Genomic DNA, 6,000 nt, shown 5'->3' with positions numbered 1-6,000 from the left:
ACACTGTGATGGTCAGTAACAGAGGGAAGGTAAGGTGTAAGCTGTTGCTCCTTGTCTGTTAACCAGTCATCTATCCATGCTACAACATTTCCCCCAACTCCATGAGGCCTTATCTTGCCAATTAACCTTTTGTGTGGCACCTTATCAAAATGCCTTTTGGAAATCCAGGTATACTACATCTACTGGTTTTCCTTTATCTACCCTACTAGTTGCATCTTCAAAAAACTATAATAAATTTGTCAAACAGGATTTCCCTTTATTAAAACCATGTTGACTTGTTCTAATCATACTGTGCTTTTATAAGTGCATTGTTAAGACTCCCTTAATGATAGATTCCAGTATTTTCCCAATGATTGATGTTAGGCTAACTGGCCTGTAGTTCCCTGTTTTCCGTTTCCCTCCATTCTTGAAAAATGGTGCAACATTTGCCAACTTCCAATCTGATGGGACTGTTCCTGAAACTAAGGAATTTTGGAAAATCATAACTAGCACAACCACTATATCTGCACCTATCTCTTTTAGAACCCTAGGATACATGCCATCAGGTCCTGGAGATTTATCAGATTTTAGTCCCTTAAGTTTCTCCAATACTTTTTCTCTGCTGCTATGAATTTCCTTAATTTCCTCACTCTTTTTAGCCCCTAGGTTACTGACTATTTCTGGTGTGGAACTTATGTCTTCTACTGTGAAGACAGACACAAAATATTTCTTCAATGCCTCTGCCATTCTCTCATTCCCCATGCTAATTTCTCCTGTTTCTACTACTCTCTTCCTTTTGATATAACTATAAAAGCTCTTACAATCTGTTTGTTTGTTACTGGCTTTTTTACTCTCATATTCTGTTTTTTCCCTTTTTATCAACTTTTGATGGTCCTTTGCTGGTTTCTAAAACACTCCTAATCCTCAGACTTTTTTGCAACATTGTAAGCCTTTTCTTTTAATCTAATACTATCCTTAACTTCCTGAGTGAGGCACGAATGGTATTTCTTGTTTTTCAAAGGAATGTATTTTTGTCGAACATTTTGAATTGTTTCTTTCGAGGTTTCCCACTGTTCATTTACCACCATACCTTTTAGTCTATTTACCCAATTTACCTTAGCCAGTTCTCCCCTCATTCTTAAGTAATTGGCGTTGTTTAAGTTTAAGATTCTTGTTTGTAATTGGAGCATGTCACTTTCAAACTTAACAATGGTATTATGATCACTGTTTCCCAGTGGATCTTTTACTATGACATTGCTTATTAACCCTGCTTCGTTACACAAGACTAGATCAAAAATAGCTTTATCCCTAGTTGGCTCCACAATGTATTGCTCCAAGAAACTGTCCCCAAAACATTCTACAAACTCATCTTCGAGACTACACCTGAGAATTTCATTGTCCCAGTCTATATGAAGATTAAAGCCCCCCACAATTATTACATTGCCTTTGTTACAAACTCCAATAATTTCTTGTTTAATGCTCTGTGCAATAGTATAACTACTGTTAGGGGGCCTATAAACTAATCCCACTAGTTTTTTTGATTCTTGCTATTCCTTATTTCCAACCATACTGATACTACTTCATGATCTTCTGACACCAGATTGTTTCTCACTAACGCCTTTATATCATTCTTTACCATCAGTGCTACTCCTCCTCTTTTGCTATTCTGTCTGTCTTTCTGAAATATTGTGTACCCTGGAATATTTATTTCCCAACCTTGATTACTGTGTAACCATGTCTCTGTAATGGCAATTAGATCTAAATCATGTACCTCTATTTGTGCCACTAGTTCATCTATCTTATTGCAGATGCTTTGCACATTCAGATATAGAATGTTTAATTACATTTTTTGCTTCTATTCGCTTCAATTACCTTATTTGTTGATGTACAATTTCTGTGAAACTCTTTCTGTCCCTTCCTGTCCCATTTACCCACAACGCTATTCCTTTCCAATGCCTTGGCCTTTCTCTTTGGATTTCTAAATCTCCCCTCTCCCCAACCCTCCCCCCCACTCTGTTAGTTCACAACAGTCTTATCTGCTGGTTCACTCTTGAATTTGTACGCACCGTCCCTTCTTTTCACACCCTGATTATCATTATCCTTATTGCTATCTTAATCTCTTGCCAGCTCCTCTCTCTTTAAACTATCACAACTTCCTTCACTTGATCCCTCGCCCCATTATTTAGTTTAAAGCCCTCTCTACTGCCCTAGTTATATGACTCTCCAGAACACTGGTCCCAGCACTGTTCAGGTGTAGACCGTCCAACTTCCATTTTCCCCTGTATTGGTACCAATGCCCCATGAATCGAAACCCATTTCTCCCACACCAATCTTTGAGCCATGCATTTAACTCTCTAATTTCATTTACCCTATGCCAATTTGCTTGTGCCTCAGCTAATAACCCAGAGATTATTACCATTGAGATTTTGCTTTTTAATTTCGCCCCTAGCTGCTCATACTCCCACTATGCAGAACCTCTTTCCTAGTCCTATCTACGTCATTGGTACTAACATGGACCACGAGAACTGGATCCTCCCCCTCCCACTTCAAGTTCCCTTTCCAACCCTGAGCAGATGTCCCGAACCCTGGCACCGGGCAGGCAACACAGCCTTCTGGACTTTCGCTCTTGACTGCAGAGAACGGGTCTATCCCCCTAACTATACTGTCCCCTACTACCACAACATCCCTATTTACTCCCCCCACTTGAATGGCTTCCTGTACCATGGTGCCATGGTCAGTTTGCTCATCCACCCTGCAACCCCTGCTCTCATCCATACATGCTGAAAGAACCTCAAATCTGTTGGGCAATTGCAATGCCTGAGGTTCTTCCACCTCTGCCTTCTCGATCCCCTTACCTGCCTTATTCGCAGTCACAGCTTCCTGTCCCTGACCACAAACCAAATCAGAAGACCCCATCCTTTGTGGTGTGACTACCACATGGTACAAAGTGTCCAGGTAACTTTCCCCCTCCCTGATGCATTGCAGTGTCTGTAGCTCAGCCTCCTGCTCACTGACTCTGAGTCAAAGTTCCTCGAGCCACAGGCACTTACTGCAGATGTGTTTGCCGTGGATCACATTGGTGTCCATGGGCTCCTACATACTGCAGTTGCAACACATCACCTGCCCTGTCATCCTGATTGTGTTTTAAACAATTCATTAATTATTTACTTAATTCATCAATAGGAAATATTCACTGGCCAATCTATTAAGCTTAACTAGTATTAGTAAATAAAAACTTACAATTCATAAAATTCCCCAAGTTTTGAAAGATAAACGATAAAAGACTCACCAACCAATCAACTACCTGTTTCCCTGTGAATTCACACTTTGATGTTTTTGTTTCCTCTCTCCTCAGAACAAGGTCATTCCACTCTGGTGGCCTGGACTGGCTAGGATAGCTCTTTCAAACTACTTGCTGGTCCTGCTCGCTCTCTCTCTCTCTGCCACCACTCCACTCTATCCAGACCCCTCACAATTTTGTACATCTCAATCAAATCTCCCTTCAGCCTTCTCTGTTCCAAGGAGAACAACCCCAGCCTATCCAATCTTTCTTCACAGCTGCAATTTTCCAGTCCTGGCAACATCCTCATAAATCTCCTTTGTACCGTTTCCAGTGCAATTACCTCCCTTCTGTAATAAGGTGCCCAGAACTGCACACAGTGCTCAAGTCGTGACCTGACTACTGTTTTATATTGTTCCGGCATAAATATACATAAATACACATTTATATTTAACAGCATCTGCATAGATTTTTTGAAAAAAAATCTAGTTATATTCTAACTGTATAAGTTATGATGAAATGTCATTGGCCCTGAATTTATGCTGGTAAGCTTAATACATTAGTCTGAAATTCCTCTCCTCACCGTTCTTGTGAAGAAATTAATCCATTTAAAATGCATTGTTTTATACCTCTACTGAAACAGCATCCACAGCCATTGACAGAGTTAATATCCCATGGTATTATTTCAGGTTTTGAGATTGTTTCATTGAAATAATAAATGTGTCTAGTTTTGAGGAAAGTTTGGACACACTTGGATTGCACAGTGCTGATAGAAGGAAAATGTAGGGATACCTTACAAAGGTATATACAAAAAAGAAAAAGATTTAAACCATACCTTATTGCATCAAAGCAATTCATGTACATTGAACTATAATGATTGTGGTTAAGTAGGCAGATGCAGCAGCCATCTTGTACACAGCATGATCCCATAAGCACTAATGAGATAAACAACCAAACTGACAGAAGTCTTTCACACCTCTTTCAAAGATTAGTACTTGGGAGAGAAGTGCCTGTAGGGATAGTTAGTTTCTCTGAAGGACTTCCTTAGTATTGCACTGGGGCATCACCCTAGATTATTCCAAGAGCAAAATACTGCAGGTGCTGGAAATGTGAAACAAATTCAGAAAATGCTTGAAATACTTAGCAGGTCTGACAGCATCCAATGAGAGAAAAACAGAGTTAATGTTTCAGGTTGATGACCTTTCATCAGAACTGGAAAATTTTAGCGATGTAACAAGTTATAAGCAAGTACAGAGGCAGGGAAAGGGGGGAGAGGAGGAAAAAATAATAGGGAAGGTCTGTGCTAGGGTGGAAAGCAGGAGAGATGAAATGACAAAAGTGAGCGGTAATTGGAACAAGTCAAAAAAACAAAAGATATGTCTGGAGGAGGTGTGAATGGCAGCATCATGTACAGCTTCCATCCGAAAACAAAAGAAAATAAAGCAGGGAAAGCAAAAGGAAACAAAATTGGGCATAGGTTACAGTCTGAAATTGTTGCACTCAGTGTTGAGTCTGTAAGGCTGTAAAGTGCCTAATTGAAAGATGAGGTGCTGTTCCTCAAGCTTACATTGAGTTTCATTGGTACACAGCAGGATACCAAGGATAAGGAGGTCAGAGTGGGCAAATTAAAATGACAGATGACCAGAAGTTTGGAGTCACACTTGCAGACTGAACAGAGATGTTCCAGATTGTGAGCAACAAATGCAATAAGCTAAACTGAAAGTACTACAAGTAAATCACTGTTCCACCTGGCATGAGTGTTCAAGGCCTTTGAGGCCTGAGAAGGGAGGAGGTAAAAGGGCAGGTGTTGCATGAGCATATGAAGGTGGTATAGGAAGGGGAGGGGTTGTTGTTGTGATGGTATATTTGTTAGTATGGTAAATATAATCATTTAAAAATATGTTCATGTTAATATGTATGTCATCACAGGAAGTGATGCAATATCATGTGATTGAGTTCTCTTGCACAGACAGCACATGTAAGCTGAAGCAACAAGTCTCAATTAAAGCTCTGTGTTCAAATCTTTATGCCTGCCTTTTAGCTTCATTTGTATTAGTCTAGAAAGAAATAATACAATGTGGTAGCAGCAGGAGTGAGTTGACAGCATTGATCAGCAATGAAAATGACAATTCAAGCCAGAAGCCCTACCTGACGCACTGCAACCGGATCACAGCTCTCACATCAGGAAAGCAAAGGTGTGAGTAGAGAATGAAGGCAATTTGGGCGCACTCCCCGTTTTGCCCCAAGCCAGAAAGACAACATTTATTGGTACTTTCAACCACAGAGATCAGTGCAGTGTCATGTTTTGGTGCGGATTCTTTCCCGCCACTGTTGCACTTGCATGCTATTAGCCAAAGCCAATGCCAGGGCTCATCCCGCCTACAAGCTCACAAGTCCATGCTGCAGCAGCACAGCTCAGTGTGTGGCTTCTGCTCAGCTCTGCAGAAATCGCAGCTTTCTGCAACTTTTAAAGCAAGGTTTGCTCCTCAGGGGGAGAAAGAGTAGAAAAGTTTAGGCAATGACAGCCAGATTTCCAGAGATGGACAGGGAAGCACCTGCTGTCCCAGGCGAGTTCAAACTGTTTAAAAGAAGATCGAACTATGCTTCCTAGACCACAAAGTTGTGGATACAGCAAAGCAGCTGATAAAAATTAAGATTGCCATAGGAAAAGAAGGTCTGCGCAGAATCAATATCTCTGGTTTATCTGATGCTGACCAGAAGGATCCATCAAAGCTATGGGC

The sequence above is a fragment of the Heterodontus francisci genome, chromosome 1, assembly GCF_036365525.1.
Source record: "Heterodontus francisci isolate sHetFra1 chromosome 1, sHetFra1.hap1, whole genome shotgun sequence".
Taxonomy (NCBI): Eukaryota; Metazoa; Chordata; class Chondrichthyes; order Heterodontiformes; family Heterodontidae; genus Heterodontus; species Heterodontus francisci.
The sequence above is the reverse complement of the archived record's forward strand: the minus strand, read 5'-3'. Positions refer to the sequence as shown.